This window comes from Populus alba, chromosome 16 (genome assembly GCF_005239225.2).
Source record: "Populus alba chromosome 16, ASM523922v2, whole genome shotgun sequence".
In the NCBI taxonomy this organism is placed as follows: Eukaryota; Viridiplantae; Streptophyta; class Magnoliopsida; order Malpighiales; family Salicaceae; genus Populus; species Populus alba.
Genome location: NC_133299.1, coordinates 14752654 through 14771900, shown reverse-complemented (window position 1 = coordinate 14771900; position 19247 = coordinate 14752654). Strand labels below are relative to the sequence as shown.

At 30.0% G+C, this 19247-nt stretch overlaps 2 long non-coding RNA genes across 2 annotated transcripts; one reads left to right on the top strand and one right to left on the bottom strand.

The window, feature by feature from the left end:
* Positions 1-374: 374 nt before the first annotated feature.
* On the top strand, positions 375-4821 carry LOC118056160 (uncharacterized). The gene is made up of 2 exons (XR_012168153.1): positions 375-676; positions 979-4821. It is a non-coding gene; the product is annotated as an uncharacterized lncRNA (long non-coding RNA).
* Positions 4822-6698: 1877 nt separating this feature from the next.
* LOC118056114 (uncharacterized) lies at positions 6699-11923 on the bottom strand. The gene is made up of 2 exons (XR_004688760.2): positions 10904-11923; positions 6699-7369 (listed from the first exon to the last, which is right to left on the bottom strand). It is a non-coding gene; the product is annotated as an uncharacterized lncRNA (long non-coding RNA).
* Positions 11924-19247: the final 7324 nt, after the last annotated feature.

The window sequence follows — 19247 nt, the reverse complement described above, 5'->3', positions numbered from 1 at the left end:
AAAATAAAAAAAATATTATTTTAATATATTTCTAAATAAAAAACACTTAAAAAATAACCACTACCCCACTCTTAAATACTACTTAAACATTAAAGCACAACTCCATTATCGGGTCTACTGTTAATTCAAAGTAGCGGATAAATTGGGTCATTTAGTCATATATTTTTATGATTAAAGTTTCAAGAAAATGTTTTTAATGGGATTGATGTAAAATTATATATATATATATATATATATATATATATTAATCAATGTTTTTAAAATATAATTAAAATAAAATATAGTTTTAACCAACCTCCAGACTTTTTTCGTGGAAATGAACCGGGCTATGTGTCATGGCCCATTTCCTTCTTTCACCTTGCTGTAATGGATTTTCCACCGAGAAAGCAGCCTCGAATCTGACTGAACTGAAGTACTTCAACAAATATGAAGTGACCATACCATACCATAAACAAAAAATCTGTAACCACATCTCCCAAACTGATGATCTTCTTTCAGAATCCCAATAAGAATGGCAGATACACTTCTAAAATGAGTACTAGTTTCTTCCGAAGAAAACACAGGAAATGACCATACACACCTTTCAAGGCAAGATGGCAAAGAGCTTTCAACCAACACCAGGCCATGCAATCTCTTAAACAGTCAGCTACAATACCACCATTGCTAGAAAATCCCTGTAAATCCCATCTTCCTTCTTCTCTTAATTACTCCTTTAGCATCTATAATGTTGAACCAACCCCTAAAGTCTATGACTTTATTATCAAAACCTCTTTTAAACCTCTCAAATTCCATCACATTTCTTCAGTTCTTGACATCTTGAAAAAGTTGAAAACTTTGAACCACCTGAATCTATTTTTGATTATCTTATAGAATTTTATGGAATTACTGATAAAAAACAAGAAGCAATTGAGTTGTTCTGTAGAATTCCAAAGTTTAGATGTGTTCCTTCTGTTTACTCACTCAATACTTTGATGCCAGTTCTTTGTAGAAGCAGTAAAGGTCTAAACTTGGTGCCTGAAATTTTGTTGAGCAGTCAAGTTATGAATACACGAATGGAAGAATCGACTTTTCAGGTATTTATTGCTGCTCTCTGTAGGATTAGAAGGGCGGGTTTTGCTATTGAGATCTTGAGTTGTATGGTGAATGGTGGGTTTATTGTAAATGCAGAGATATGTTCTATGTTATTGTCATGTATTTGTGAACAGAAAGAAGCAACCAAATTCGAGGTTTTGGCGTTTTTAGAGGAATTGAGAAAGTTAGGATTTTGTCCTGGAATGGTGGATTATAGTAATGTTATTAGGTTTTTAGTGAAAGGAAAAATGGGTTTGGATGCTTTGCATGTTGTGAATCAGATGAAATAAGATAAAATTAAGCTTGGATAAGGGTTTATGCACTCAGAGTTTCACATTTGATGAGATAATTTGTGGTTTATGCCATAGAGACCTCAGTTGTAAAACACTTGAATTGCTTGAGAAAATGGTTAGTAAGAATGTCTCCGGGTGTTAGAGATTGGAAAGCGCTTCTCCTTGACTCTGGATTCAAACTTGGTTTTATAGAGACTACATTGTTTAGTTTGGTAGACACAATTCAAACTCAGTTAAGTTGTGAGAATGTTGCTGTTGATGGTAGACACTATTCGAATTTAGTTAAGCATTGAGAATGTTGCTGTTGAGTGATTAAACCTCTTGAACTGTTGTTTCCCCCAGAAATGGTTGAAGTCAGTGATGAACTCATGAATAAAATTTTGAGGCTAAGGAGAGTTTATCTTCTTGGGCGGTGGATCCAAGAATAAAGTTTGTATTTGTTGAATTTTCAGTAATGTTGCCTCAGTGGAGTGCCGCGATGCTAATAACTTTCAACTAGCTAGCTGATTATGAATTCTCAAACAAATTAAAAATACAAATGACATGGTATGGATTGAAGCATCAAGTTGCAACTTCATTGTTTCTATTTAGAAGCTAAGTTGGTGTAGTGGATGGAGGCATCTGTATTTTGAGCACCAATGAGGCATTGTCTCCTTCAGTGGGGGAACATGCAACTAGTCTGTTCTGAACACAAAATCATGCCTACCCAGTATGCTTTCCTGGCCCTTGCCTGGTTTTAGAAATTACAAGAAATGCACCAAATGTTAAAGGAATAACATCCAACTCCAGGTATTCTCTCAATTTATGTGTTCATTGCATAAGATGGGTATGTTCATACTATTGTGGTGTGTTCTGGCCAAGTCTGTTTTGCCTTTTTTTTCTCGATAACTTCACTGTTCTGAATGGAACCTAAGTACTTGAGTCACTGGCATTGATTGGCCAACTACTTTAAAACAAGCAACAGCTTGCTTCTATACTTTGTGTTTTGTTTTCTATTTTTTCACTAATGTTGATTATTAATTTTCAAATTCAACCCTATGGTCTGTTCTCACAATGTGTTCGTTGATTTCTTTTGATTCATCCCTTGCAGCACCACCGTGTACATTTGTCTTTAAGGTGAATTATTGGAGACAATAACTTTTAATAGATAGAATATATAACTCCAACAAAATGCTTGAGTTGAGTTGCTCAGAAGCTTAGCAGAGAGCTGTTGGCGGTAACTCAGTACGTGACTTTTTGTTATTTGTATCATGTCATGATTCTAAAAATTGGAATAGTTCCAACTGGTTTGGATCAACAGTTTTTGGTTGGATCAGCTTCTTTTACCTGTACAACTTTTTTAGCTCCAGAATTTGTGCAATGCCACACTTCATCAACACTCGTTTACAATAGAAATTGTAGCCTTAAAAGTGGGATCCTTTCCGATCTACAAGGTTGATCAGACCAAGGTATGAGTTCATCCTAGAAACCAAAAAGGCTGTTTCTTTTGAAATGCGTCTTTCTAATCCTCTTTTCCATGGAATTAACGCCATGATTTGATTAATGGTGATGAAATGACACAATTATGGATGCGTGCTTTTGTTATTATCTCATTTCTTTACATGTCATCGTTTCCAACGGCAGGCCTGCGAATGATTTGCTAGAGTAATTGGTAAACCAGCACCCAGTGCCTGCAATATTCTTCATTGGGGTATTTTGCATGATCAAATCTAAGTCTTTTATGGTTTTGGTTTACAAGGCATTTGTTATTATTAAATTTACTTGCTGAATCTGGATAGTGAATGCATGCCAAACTCCTGGTTTTCATTGATTGAATTTTCATTTGGATTATAGACTATATAGATCCTTCCAGCGTCCACTCCTTGTGTACTCTCTTCATCAAATATTGTGAATTTAAACAAGTCTATAACCCTACAACGGCTGCTTTTCCATTTTTTCTGAAAGTGGCCAAAACTCTTGTACTGTCATCGCACTAGAATTTGATTAGAGGATCTCCAAGATAGAAGAACATATCAAGCAACTGGGGTCAGACTCTGTCATCTCTACCATCTGTTTATTGTTCACAAATCTCTTGCAAGTCTGCCATAGTTGCAGGGAAGAGTCTAAATGAAACGAAAATTTGCTCCATTTCTTTCCAAGCTTGTAGAGTTGCATTGTAGTAGATGAACAGTGATCAAGGACAATCTAGTAATCTGGCACCTGAAATACTGTCAGCAACAAAATTATCATATTTCATGTTAGCTTTACCAGTACACTCAATCTCATAGAAAGCCATTATTCTGTGTTTCGAATTATAGTGGTGTAGTTAGAGATGGCAATGGTACAAGGCAGGTTTTTTTTTTTTTTTTTGGCAAAAATTGGTTTTGGTTAGTATTTGGATAAAATCCAGAAATATATATTTTATAAACCATACCCGATCCGAAACACATACATGTTATATCTATACAGTATATATAATGACACTTTATAATTACAATTTTGCCATTATATCAGAAACTCTAATTTTTTATAAGAGCATTGATTTTTGAGAGTGAAATGTGATTTTTATAAAAATAGTTTAAAGGTGTAATAGCTTTAATTTTAAAAAGTGCGGGAAGTGATTTTTTTGAGATGAATGGCTGCTTATTTTATTTAAAAATCAAAGATAACTTTAAATATCTTTAAATTAAATAACTTTAATTGTTTTTGTTTTATACATGATAATTAACTAATATTCAATTACATAGTTAATAACCTTAAATGTTTTAAAATTAACCAATATCAATTAGTTTATATTAAGTATATTAGATCTTAGCTCGTATTGATCTCATCTTAATTAAATTACTTAGTAGTTCTATTTACTAAAAACACTAAGTAATATTTTGATTATTGTTTTATTTTTATTTTTGCTTCTGCTTTTTTATGATATTTGTATGTTTTTCAAAGAAAACAATTTTTTAAAGTAATTCATTATTTTTTTAAAAGAAAATGTTTTAATTTATTAAATAAATTGTTTAATTTAAGCTATATCTTCAAACGATAATTTTAATTTAAGTGATTTTACCAATAATACATCAATTCATCACATCAGGGATCAAATAGGCTTTTAGTATCGTGTTGAAACAATTTATTTGACTATATTATGAATGGATATCGATAGTGTTTTTGTTTACAGATAGTTAACCAAATTTATTAAAATTATTTACTCTAGAAGAAGAAGAAGAAGAAAGACTTCCCTATTGCCCCCTCTGTTTTCCACTCATGCCATCAAGATCTTCTGTGGCTCAGACTATAAATTTCAAGCAAGAAAGACTTCCCTCATGAGCTGGTAGAGAAGCATTGATCCACAAAGCAGGGTCTCAAGTTTAAACTCCATTTATGTATTTGGCAAAGAATAGTTTAGCAGTTCAGTAGCTTTCATCTCCGGTTGGAGAGGTACATGCAAGCCACCGCCATGAATAAATTAAAAATAAAAATAGTTGATTCACTTTCTACTTTCTTGGTGAAATCGTTGGAGTGCCTATGAGCGTTATGTGTCAATTCTGGATTGCCTTTCTTGAAATGGACTGTAGGCGTTATAAGGACCTCTCCGTCAATGGGCGAAAGCTCGATGTCCATTTCTGAAAGATGCAACACAGCACAAATGGTGTTTCTATCAACCTTTTCTTTTCTTTTCTTTTTTTGTTTGGAGTAGAAGGTGGATGATGGGTGTGTGTGTGTGTGTGTGTGTGAGAGAGAGAGAGAGAGAGAGAGAGAGAGATTTAAGAAATGATGATTCTTAAGAATATGTAAAGTTAGCAAATTAGCGTCCTTTATGTATTGAGGAATTTGAGGTGTCGCTTGGTGATAATGAAAGAATACTGGAAACGAGAATGATTTTTTGTTTTCTTGTTGCGTAGGTGTTTGATCAAGAAATGAGAATACATAAGAATGAGATTTTAAACAAAGTAATAATAATAACAACTAGTATTATTAATGAGAACTAATTGAGTAGGGGAAATCTCTATTCCTCTATTCACGAATTACTGTTTATTGGAGCAATATGTTTTTTAATTTTAATTTTAATTTTATTCTTCTATTTATTGATATTAAGCTTTATATTTATTTTGGTTTGTTTTTTTTAAGATTATTTTAATCTTATTATTTGAATTCATGACTTTTTTGGGTTAATTAGATGGGCTCTAGTTTTTTTTTAATAATTTTTTTTTTCAATTTCATCCTTTATTATTTAGGTTTATTGAAAATTAAGTTTCATGATTAGTTTGTTTTATATGATATTATTACAATCGCATGATTCAAGTTAAGAGTTTGACAGGTTAAACTATATTGACTTGGATCTTTTTTTTTTAATTGATTTTTTTTTAATTTTATTTTTTAATATTGAATTAATTGAAAATTAAACTTTTTAATTTGTTTTGATTTATTTTTTATTGGTTTATCTCAATCACATGATCAAGGCTTGCAGATTAATCTAGATTTACTCGAGTTTTGTTTTTTGTTTTTTTTTTTTTAATTTTGAATATTGAGTTGATTGAGAATTGACATTTAATATGTTTTTTGATTTATTTTCTATGAGGTTATTACGGTTTGATAAATTATGTTGTGGATTTTAAATGTTAATCTGAATTGATTTGAGTTAATTTAATATATTGCTATCTCAATATTTTTTTAAAAATATGTTGTCTTGAAATATTTTTAGTCGAACTATGCTTCTTCTTTTTTCCTGGTTATTTCATACTATCTTTGAATTTGTTAAGTTAATCAGGTTTTATTGGATGAATTTCTACCTCATTTATTTTTTTTCTTTTTAAAAATGTGCTAACAAAACTGAATATATATATTTTTTTAAAGAAATTAATTCAACCTGAATAGCTAAGTAAAAAATCTAGTTAATAACTATTTCCACTGCTACCAATGCTACCTTCAATGATGGTGATATATCCATCCAAGAGATCGAATCCACCCTAGCACTCTGTAATCTCTCAACGGAAGTTCATCCAGCCACCGGATAAATATCCATGTAAATGCTGGAATATACTTAAAAAGCTTATTTTAATTTCTTGAATCTGATCCACGTTGAGCAAGTGTTCTTGCTACGATTACATAATTGTCAATTTTTTCTGTTTTCACCAAGGTGAAGCCAGGCCTCCAAAGCTTGAAGCCTGTCTTTAGTCGGATACACGGTTCCCAAATTTTCTATCCGTTGTGAGGAAAAACTGAGTAAATTCATATTAGATCCATTTCAAATCCGATCCGAGAGACCAAATTAATATTTTAAGCATGATAATGCTGCCATGTATGGTAGCCGAGCTTTCTTTCTAAATAATATAAAACGGTAATATATGCAGCAAAAAATAAAATGAAAGAGTTGCTTTAGATATAAAAATCCATCATTAACAAGGAGGGAAAGAAGATAACTCAAGCAACTTGAAGAAAACGAAAGATTTACATGTAAAAGCCATCATTTTCTAAGGTTGCTTGCAATCTCGATCACTCTAAAAACTTGATAAGAAGGCAAGATGCTGTGAACGGCATTTCGCTGTCTTTCAAACGTGGTTGAGAGGGGAAAAAAAGAGCTAAATTGGATGGATTAGAGGCAATATCTGCGGTGGCCGTTGCTATCTTGCACTGTCCCCTGGATGGTGGCACCAAAATGCTACATATCCATGATAATAAGACACCACTTTTCTTGGGAACTCAGGCCTCGATGGCTTTGCTCCACTCATCTCTAATCGGTTTTATATTGGTGAAGACTGAGAGCAACATTGATAGACACCCACTACCTGTTAATGGAAGGAGCAGAGATAAAGAAGAAAACTGATGATCAGCAAGAAATCTCACGTCTTTTAGTTGCCAGGCTACTTGCCTGTATATCTGCGATCACATGATTTCCGGCAAGACTCGGTGGAGAAGAGACACCACCTTTTTTCCCATTATTCATACTGTACTGTTTCTCTACTTTTCTGTATATGAAGTCTCAGCTGGAAGCATCATGGAAGACAACACCCCGGCCCACTTCATATTTTCTAGAAAACAGAAAGCATCATGGCATGCACACCATTGAAATTCCGTGGAATAAATTTTAAGAGTAAATTTTAATTTCTCCTCGTAGGAATGCCTCAATTTTATACTAGAAAATATGTGTGAATTTTATTTTTTTTCTCCTAGGATTTATGATGAAATTATACCTCGATATAACTCAAAATATACTGAAAGAAAACAAAACAAAATAGACGTAGATTCATTTAAATCTTTATTTTCATTTAACATTTAGTATTGACAAATTAAGAAAAAAGGATGATATTGTTATCAGTGAATGAAAATTGAAGTTGGTAGGGTATGGAGATTACTTGAGAAACAACTAATTATTAGCTCAAGTTTTAGATATCATTTTTTTTTTTCTGAAAAAACAATTTTTTTATTGATTTTTTATCTTAATTCAATTATTTATTTAGTTTATAATATTTTTTAGATGATAATGAGAATATTTTTTAAATTTTAAGAATAAAATTTAAATTTATGATCCCTTGTTACCACAAACAGAAATGGACAAAATAAATTGAGGGAAGCTGAAACTACTTATTATCACAACCAAGAGATTGAATTATACAAACCAAACTTTTGAGATGAATTTGAGACACCATCTAAAGCATACTAAAATTTACCCTAAATTTTTAGAGTTAAATATAATTTAGTCCTTATAGTTTATATAAAAAACTAATTACTCCTTGTAGGATCAACAATAATTAAATAATCATTTAACCATGCTTAATTTAAATGTATGTTTTTGAAAGAAAAAAAAAAAAGCTTTCTTTTCTCATCAACTTTCCATCCAATCTAATGTTTTTTACCTTTCTATTTATTAAAATAAAAAATAATTACAAAATTAAATGCATGGAGAAAATTAAACTAAATGGATTTTCTTTTCTTATAGACTAATTTAATTATTTTTGCTAAATTACAAAGGTCAATTATAAATAAATAAAGTTTTTATTATTTAAAATTATTCATGAGATGGATAAATAATAATATTTTACTTGAGGTTGGTTTTTCTTCTAATTAACATCTCTTTTTTTTTTCTTCACCACTTTGGGTTCTAATTCAACAAGCCCTTTTTCTTAACTCTTTTTTTATTTTGTTTGGATTACCAAAAAGAGGTACGAACCCCTATCACCATTTTTGTATATATGATATAGAATAAAAACATATAATAATACATGTAGACTGAAGGGTAAATATGTTAAGTATTTGGAACAAAAGCCTTTTATTTAATCACTTTAATAACCAAGGATGATTTGTTTTTATCGTTATACAATTGTGTTCATAAAATAATGGAATAAGACAACACTAATCCTTCCAAACATTAAATAAATATTTAAAAAAAAAAGATCATAACATTATTATTATTTAATTCCACATCCATCAATATAAAGTTGATGTATCAGGCATTACATATATTTGTTTAAAAATCCATGATTAAAAAAGTTAGAGATAAGATATTAATCGGGCATACCTAAACCAAAATACATGTGGGTCTAGAAAAATACCAGACTCAACATTTTCGGTTCAATTATGTGCGAAGCTTAAGTCTATGTGCATTTGACAAAATACCAGACTTAACACATTTGGATTTAACTAGATGTTGAGCCCAATTACATGTGGGTTTGACAAAATGTTAGACCCAATATCCTTTAGTTCAATTACATATTGAGCTCAAGTGCATGTAAGTCTGGAGAAATATTAGACACAACACCATTGTGCTTGGAATTTTTCCAACTCCAAATACATATGGTGTTGATAATTTTTTTAAGCCCCATCTTAGGTCATGAAGATTTGTTTTTTTATTCTTATGTCAATAAAATATTAAAAGTCAATAATGATCACCTCTCTGCATTTTTGGATACATAAAAGTCTTATAATATCCTATTGTATTTCCATCAATATTAACATTGTGTAAGAAATATATATCTCTCATTAATATTGTGTAAAAAATATTTATGTTATTAATATTAATAAGAGGAGATGACATTCCAACACCTTTATTCAAGCAACATGACAAAGTTCATAGACTATTTATATACCTTGTGAACCATCTAGGTAAATAATTCATATTTGTTTTATATTCTCTAAGCACTTATATTTATTTTCAAAGTATTTATTATACACAATTAAAAACAAACACTTTTGTTCTTGGAATTAAAAAAAATATTTTTTTATTTATTACAATCCCTTATTAAAAGTTACAGATTTTATTAATCCCATGAAAAAAAATATGTTTTCTAAGTATCAAATCTTTTATCATCTACGATTCATTCTTTATCTCAGTACTAAAAAAAACCTTCATATTAGATTTTGAAACATTATGAGAAGTGCACGTAAAGAAAAAATCTACTTGATTGATTGATTTATGATTTTTACATTCAATTATAGAATCCAATGAAAGATAATTATTATAAATGTTTTCCTTGCCGGATTTATTAGACAGAAGGAGAGAAATAGGTGAGATGTTATTTCATAAGAAATAAAAGATTATAATTATAATCATAAACACTCAAATTATGGGACTAAGAAGGCTCATTGATTGGTTCTACTGTTCGTAAACAATAATACATTGGAAGTTTAGGTTGAACTTGCTAGTAATTAACTCGTTTTTTTTTTCCTTCACCACTTTGGGCTCAAATTCAACGAGCCTTTTTTCTTGACTTTTTTTTTTTTTTTTTTTCCAAAATTTACAAAAGAGAGGTACGAAGCCTATCAGCATTTACGTGTGTGATATAGAACAAAAACAGATAATAAATATGTCAATTCAATGATTAGACCGAACGAAAAATGTGTGGAGCCTTTGGAAAAGAAAACCTCAAATTCAATGGTTTTGTTAGTCAAGGATAAGCTGCTCTGTCATATAACTAATGGATTAAGAAAACCCTAATTCTTCTAAACATGGAAAAAAATAATTTTTTTAAAAAATATCAAAACAATATTATTAACTAATTATTAAGCAAAAACTATTGTCTATGACATAAAGTTGTCTGCTCTAAATCACTATAATTATACAAAAAAAAAAATTTCAATACAAAATTAAGCAATAATAGTGGATGGCATGGCTTATAAAGACATTTTTGCTTCTAAAATATAGGATATATTATTTCTCGTTTTTAGTTTTCCCAAATGTTGGTTTCGCAACAAGAGAGCATTCAAAGACCAATATCATCACGAAATTCGGGAGAAAATTTGACAATAAGGGCTTGTAAAGACATTTTTGCAGTCATAAGACTAATATAGGCCCATTAATTGGTCCTACTGCTCTTATTATTATTATTTTTTATCCCTTGTAAATAACATGGATCAAGACAACTGAGCTAGCAAAGTGAGAAGATACAGAGAATAAATGTTGCTAGAAAAAAAAATTGAGAAGAATAGATTAGGAACAAATTATAACTTTTAAAACATGGGATTAACTTAATTGCTGATAGTGCCAGATACTTTTGTGATCTATTTTTTATTTTATTTTATTTTATTTTTTGGCTGTGAAATAACATCAATCCTGATTGTAGAGTTACCTCTGTCGATGGATAGCTCAAACTTCTTCACAGCTGGATATGGAAATCAACTGTCGGCATCATAATAAGCTTGAATCAACTCTGATCATGATACTAATAATTGAGTCAAAGCTTATCTTTATCCACCATGACGATTTTGAAGAAATATATCGCTCACTGACTTTCAACTCGCAATATGACAATATATCCAATAAAACAAGACGTAGAGGATAGATCTTTTCCTGATCTTTATTCTCACATTCAAAGAATTGTTTTTCTTGATCTTCACAAATATTATATTTAATTATACACCCACTTATTTTCTTTTTGTTTGTATGTGTATCTTCGTTAAACATATGATATATACGAGGAGTGCTTTTTACGCATAGTGTTTTGACCACAAGAGAACAAAAGGAGAAATGGTTAGGTATGCAATGCCTATGGAGCCATAACCTCTCTCCACAAAAACACAGAACAAGAATTATGCTAATTACCTAACATGGGTTTAAAGATGACTCACCTACATGCATGAATTCCGTCCCTGAAGAGGAGTTTCTCGGTCCTATATGAAGTGCCCAGACGAGCTAATAATATAGGTGCGGTAGTGATCATGATGGGGAAGACAGGCACATGAAGAACTAACTCACTGAGGCCAACAAAATCTATAGGAGGTAAGAGTCATAACTCGAGCAAGAAATGTCTCTCTCACTCTGTGTGCATGAGTTAGTAATGCACGTGCCCTGCTTCTCCATCTTGCTCACACACACCTTCTCTTCACATCGCTGATACAGCTCAGCTAGAAGCTCAACCTAGCTACCTCCTCTCTCACATAAGAAAATGAGTGAGAAAGAGAGGGGGTGGGAGAGGCGGAGTGGAGTTTTCTTAAAATGGTGAATTTGGGACACCTATCTGCAATTTTCAGGACGCGGTGTCCACTAATTTATAACAGAAGAGGTAAATGAATGTGTGTTCCAAGGTGGTTGTGAGGCAAGAAATGAAAAGGCTTAGTTGGGTGTGGGACCTAGTGACTTTGCAAGCCAATTGACCTCGAAGCACAGCTTGTCACAACAATCATGAATAGCATTGGACCACAGCATCACTAGCGTAAAATAGATTTACTTCAATGCCCTAGCTATGGCTTGCAATTCTTAATTATTCAAGACAACTAAAAAGATTAATCCAATTATTTTGTTGGTGGCACCTGAACAACAGTTCGAAGTGCATTTCAAAATGGCATGTCACTATTGTTTATTCAAATGTTCTAATCTTAAAGTTTATACTTTGTTTGGCCTCCGAGGCAAGAAAGCGGCCACCACACTTAAACAAATTTGTCAAGATATTATCAATTCATAAGCTTTAGATCCCATACTCATTAGGAGTCCAATGTGATCGGCTTCACTAGTGCTCACATGCTAAGCAATTTTAAATGATTCAACTTTTTATGTATTGATAAATTTAGATAGAAATGTATCACCATCTCTCGTCTACATAGAGAACAAAAAGTGAAAATAAACACTATGTCTTACTCACCTTGTTTATCCCACCTAAAAAGTTTTGAATCATCTAGAAGTTTGAATTAGATAATTAAGTTTGGATTTTTAGGAGGGATTTAGAAAAAAAAAAAGTCATTTTAAAAACTTTATACTAAAGTTATTAAACCTAATCTAGTCATGATCTGATCCAAGATCACGCGTAATAATTTCTCTAGCGACAATAACTATTTATACATAATAAACCTACACTTAATTAATGATATTTAAGAGAGATTAAGAAAGTAGAACTTCTAGGTCAATCTCCATCTATAATAAAAGAAAAGGAAACCTTATATAGTTATAATATGGTGATGTGTCATATGTAAATTAATTGTTATGGATTCACATGATTGTAGATATGATAAGAATATGAATTGATATACCAAGATTGTAGGAATAAGATTTTTAGTATCCTTTCTATTTAAAACTTGTATTATGTACATGTAATTAATTATGATGGTGATAGACTAAAAATCTTCATGGTATTGGAGTAGGTTCTTATTGTTCTATTTTTTGTTTAAGATTCTTATTAAAGAAACTTCTAAATCTAACGATGTTGATGCTGGAAACAAACCTTTTAACATTTTAGAAGGAGAACCAAATTCTAGTTAGTGTATGGACTCTATATTGTTGAATGAACTTAACTATCTTCTTTGGTCAAGGGTTGTGACAATTGCTATTGGTGGAAGGTCCAAACTTGGCTATGTTTCAAAAGCATTTTTGAAAAAATTTAAACTTTTTTATTTTTTTTCTTTACTTAAATTAATATATTTGTGGTGTTTTTAGATTATTTTGATAAGCTGATATCAAAAATAATTTTTAAAAAATAATATATATATATATATATATATATATATATATTTATATATTTCTGAATGAAAAGAATTTTGAAAAGCAACCGCAACCACACTCCCAAACTGTCACTAAACATGTTGATCCTTCGTCACAAACCTATGAAGCTTGATAATGCAAATATTTAGTAATCACTTAACTTATCTCATTTAAGAGTGTTTAGTTGCACTTATTTTGTGCATGTATAAACTTTAAATTATTATAAGCTTGATCTAAAGGTTGTTAAGTATATTTTCTTAGGATATTCATTAGTAAAAAAAGGGATATAAATGTTATCATCCTTATTCTAGAAAATCTTTTATATGAAGAGATGTTTGGTTTGAAGAACTCCATACTATGATAACTCAAGTTAGCAGGCATCCTTCAAAAATTTCTTTCCTCTACCATGTCTAACTCCTACAGACATAGCTTTTCCCTCAGCTTTACCTCCTACTATTAGCAATGCCCCTTCATCAACTACAAATATATCAACTAGTGAAGGGACCTTTTGTCTTATTATTGCCGATGGTAGTCATGGACATACTAAATTTGATGTTAGTTCTATTATAGCTGATTATAAGCGTAGTATGTTTTATAGACATTCTGAATTTGATGCTCATAATATTCCTCTACAATAACCTTGTAGGAATCTAGTTAATAATCATGCTCTTTCAATTAAGATGCTTTTCTTACTATCATTCCTAGTGTTTATACAACCAAACATCTTATCTCTACTTCCCTTATATATCATCACCTCTCATATGCTTATAATGTTATTCCTAGTGTTTATGGGCCATGAAATTTTCAAGAACCTAATTCTCAAGATGTATAAAAACATGTTATAAATGATGAGCTTCTAGCTCTTGTTTAGAATCAAACCTAGAATATTGCAAACTTCCCAAAGGAAAACAAGTTGTTGGCAGTCAATAGGTATATATATATATAAAAAAAAAAAGTTTTATTCTGATGGATCTACTAACAGACACAAGGTGCATCTTGTGCCTTAGGGATTTATTCAAACGTTTCGAGTAAACTACAAGGAAACATTTGCTCTTGTTGCTAAACTAAACATCGTTTGTGTTCTATTATTAATTGTTGTGAACAATGAGTGGTTAATGTGTCAAATGGTTATAAAAAATGCCTTCTTGCATAAGAATCTTGAGGAAAAGCTCTATATGAAATTACCCCTAGTCATCCTCAAAGCTTAGATCCTATCTTAGTGTGTCAGCTTCATAAATCAATTTATAGGTTAAGTGTTGTTCTTGAAGAAATTGATTTTAAAAGGAGTAATGTCGACTCATCTTTATTTGTTCATCTTGACCCAATGACACATTGGTGGTTCTTATCTATGTTGATGATCTTATAATTACAAGAAATAATATTGATTCCATTTCTCATCTCAACTCCAATTTGCAACACCAATTTCCTATTAAAAATCCTGACCACTTGAAGTAGTAATATTTAGTTATTCGTCGGTAAAACACCCCAATAAAAAGTATGAAATCCTCAATTTCACAACAAACAAGGTTCCTTTCTTCTTCTTCTTCTTCTTCTTCTTCTTCCCCATATGTAAAAAAACATTAATATTCATTTCTTTCTCTTCTCTCCTCAACTCTTTCTCTTCTCCTTCATTCTCAAGTATGTATTTTTCTCCTTTTTTCTTCTTAGTTTTTTTTAATTAATATACTTTATGATTTTTTTTTCTCTTCTTAGCTTCACTTGTAACTACATTAAGGTAATTTTTTTCTTTTTCGTGTTTTTGTTTTCACTATATTTGTTTTTTTATTTTGTTTTTTTTTTTTTTTTGTTCTTAATAATTGTATGAATGTTGTTGTAGGAAGTTTTTTTTTTTTTTTCTATATGAGATCAATTTTTAGTTGATTTATTTATAGGATTTTAAAATTTTTAGTAATTGCAACTCATATGAATTTGTTTGGTTGAATTTTTTTTTCTTCTTATTTCTTTGTTGCAAATTTGTTTAAGTTGATTTTTTTTTTTTTTTTTTTCAAGTGTTTTGAGTATTATAGAGTGTTGATTTATATTAATTTAATTATTTTATAGTTTTGTAAAATAGATTTTTTTAAAAAAATATATATTTTTAAATAATCACCGATGGAATTACATATGGACTTACAGAGAAAAATATCAACAGAATGAAGCGGATAATTTTTTTTGCATGCTTTTTCCATCAGTAAAATAATTTTTTATTATCAATGGACTTACCGATGAAGAATTCACTAACGAAGCTTTTCCATCAGTAATTTTATTGGTAAATTAATTATTAATGGAATAATAATATAAATACCAATAGAAAATTTTATCAATAAATATAAAGACTGTGATAGTGATGATCGTTGATATGATAAGGATAAGAATCGACATGGCAAGATTCTAGGAGTAAGATTGTTAATATCCTCTGTGTTTAAAATTTGTATTCTGCACATGTAATTAATTGCAATTCTAACATATTAAGAATAAAATTATATTCTTTTAATTAGTTTTCTTCAAAATGCTACTTAAATTGAGCATCGGTTGGTAGAATGGTCAAGTTATGGCTCCCATGGATCCATTTATGACTGCATATTCATTATTTGAACTCCCAATCGTCCATGGACAACGAATATCATAACTGGCTGGCAAGAAATCCGAGCTCATCACAGGCATCTTGTTCCATAATGAATTGTCAATGCAGGCCCTACTTCAGTCTCTCAACCCCGACCCCATCCCTTTAGTACCCATCCCTTTAGTTGGATGTGGACATAAAACCAAACCTTAAGTCACGTTCAGTTCAGAGATCCTGTTTGTCCTACCATGATCTTCTATTTAAATTGGAACAGTGACTCGTTGGAAGAATATGGAAGTGTTTACAATGCAAATGACATTTCATTTTCTTCATACATAGATATATACACGAGTAGAAATGTGTTGGATACATGCATAAAGGAGAATTTCAACTAAATACATGATTGTATCACGATTCAATTTTTATTTTTTTTTTAATTTTATTATTTAATATTAGATTGCATAAAAAAAAAATTAATCAAAAGACTCTAGCATAATTGTATCAATAATTGGCCAAAAAAGTTTAAAGTTTTTTATTTTATTTTTTCAAGTAGAGGCTCGAACTTAAAAGTTTTTTTGGTGAAAAAAAATTTAATATAACATGAATTACAGTTTGTGTATCGACCAAGGAAATATTCCTTGAAAAGGGAACATACTGAATGCCCTCACCAAGAATAAATGGACCGTTTAAATCGCAGTGAGTGGACTTATCCTTGCCACAAGGTCATCTAGACTTGTTTCTATCGTGAGCATATTCCTCCATGGCTGCTCGCCACAGAACATGCCATTCATTCATGTGTCATAATTAACTTGAAAATGATGTATTTGTCTTAAATCTTGAGGCAAATTCGTTTCTAAAAAAATTACTAGAGGGAGAAGTGCTTGGAATTCCATGGAAAACTGAATTTTAATACCAAGTATGCTTTTTTATTCATGTGTTGCATTATGTTTATAGAATTAAAGCTAGATTGCGTACCTTACTAAATTAAGATGTTTTTCATGTTACGTGAATTTTAATTATCCAGGAACCATGCATTTATAATTTTTTTAAAAAATCTATACTTAATAATATTTTATGATCTATTAACTTTTATATTAATATTATAATTCACATCAACCTAACTTGTCATGCCACTCATCATAAAATTCAAGCAAATAAGAAAAAAAACAATCTTCTACTTCCTTTTATTATTATTATTTGTAGTTAAAATGCTCATTGCATTTATTTTAAAAAGATCATTACATTTATTTTAATTAAAAAGGTCATCACAGAAATACTATTTTCCTATAAACATATCACTCTTGATGAGTATAGGTTTATCAATCTAAAAAATCATTTTAAAATCATTTTTGCAGAACAATGAACCAAATACTAAGTTCTTTCTAATGCCAACAACATGTAGTACATTGTTGAGGGTGAGAACATTTCCAGATGTAATCTTGGTTTGTTTTTTTTTTAAAAAAAAAAAAACAAATAAAATATTTTTATTTGAATTGAAAGGAGGGAAATGCATATTTTCATATAATTGAAAAAAAAATCAAAAATCAAAAGTTATTAAACTGATGAGGTGTATGACCTAGGTTGCGGGTTTGCTAAATGAACTCAGGTTCACTCTGTTCTTTTCTTTCATTCTTTCTTTAATTTCATATGTTTTCCAATTTATTACATCCATATTATATTGATTGAGAATTGGATTTCATAATTTATTTTAGTTTGCTTTTTATGAGCTTATCATGATCTTATGATCCAAATAATTAGTTTAACAGAATTGTTTGGGTTAATTCAAATCAATTTAGTATGTTGTACTCTTAGTGTTTTTTTTTAAATGTTGTTCGGTGTGTTACCATTTCAATTTTTTTAAAAAAAATATATCATCCAATATGCATTATGTTTTTAACATTAAAAAATAATAATTTGACATGCAGTATAGGACATAAAATTACTATAATCAATGTGTGTTAATAAATAAAATGGATGAAATTAAAAAAATAAATAAATAAAAAGGATGGTGAATTCACTGTTTACCTAAACGCAGTTTATTATGGACGATAACAATGAATTTATACAATAAAACTAAAGAGGATAGTGAATTCACTTTAGAAGAGAGAATTTGTTTGTTTGCTATGAAGGGATATTTTTATCCTTTTTTTTTATTGTGTACAATTAAATTATCATATTATCCTTGGAGTTAGGAAAAAAGTTAACTAACAGTAGGGGCTTCTTTTGTTTTTTTATTTTTATGAGTACAGTTAAGACCAACTTACCCTTTGAACTTATTTTTAAAGCCTAAGGTCAAAGAGTATTTTACTTATTTTGTAAGTAGGGTTTTTTTGTTGTTTTTTAGGTGGGGCAGGGGCATCTAGTCTCTTAAGAAATCAAAATAAATAATAAAAAAAGACTAATGCATGTTGAGAATGGCTAAGTGCATTAATCGCTCCACCATCTTTGGACCACGTGTACAATTGATTCCAACAACCGAAAAGGCTATTTCAGGATTGCTTCAGCTTTATCTCGGCGTCTCCTTTATGGATATGTGGTTTGTGCACTAATAAGAACATTGGTTTGTCGATGATGATCATTTTTTTTTATTTCCTCTGTATTCTTCAGTCTTTGCGCCCTACCACCTGATTTTTCAAGCTAGCCCCTAAACTTCTATTTCTTTTTTATTTAGCCATATTCTTTTGGATATGATTTAAAAAAAAAAAAAATTCATTGAATTATATTTTGTTTTGATTTTATTCTCATTCATTTTTTTTACCTTGTCAAATTTGGTCCCCATTTTTTTAATTATTATTTTTTTTTTTAGTCTAAGATAATTTTTGGAGTTGTATTTTTATTTTTTTTTTGCAATTCCACCCTTCGTAAATATTATTCCTAATATATTTCATGCTCATTATTTTGAGTGTTGTATTTTTATTTTCTTTTGCTTTGTAAAATTTTCAAAATCGGTATCTTTTTTACTCGATTTAACTCTTCAACATTTAATTGGTTTGGATTTAAGCTTTTTAGTTAAGCACATGTCTAAAATTTCACGGGTTGCAAGCTTTGAAAAATAAACCTACTTCATGAGTTTTTTCTAAGATTGCTTAGGCTTTTTAATCATTTTTCAAGCTGATGTTTTTTGGATTTCATCCTTTAATATTTATTTAATTAGATATTGAACTCTATTTTTGTTTTTCCATGCTTTCTATGACTATGGTTTTATCATTTTTTTTTTATTTAAGTAGGTTACCTCAAGTCTTTTATTTTTTATTGTTTGTTAAATTTATTTTTTAAAATAAATTTTATTTTGAATTAAATAGAATTGATTTATTGAATATAAACGGATGCTCAATTCATTTTGTTTTGTTTGATTTACTTTTCTGGGACGTTACTCTAGCAACAACTTCTTCTTATGTCATCATCCAAAATGTTGCTGTCGGGTTTGAACTGTCTCAAC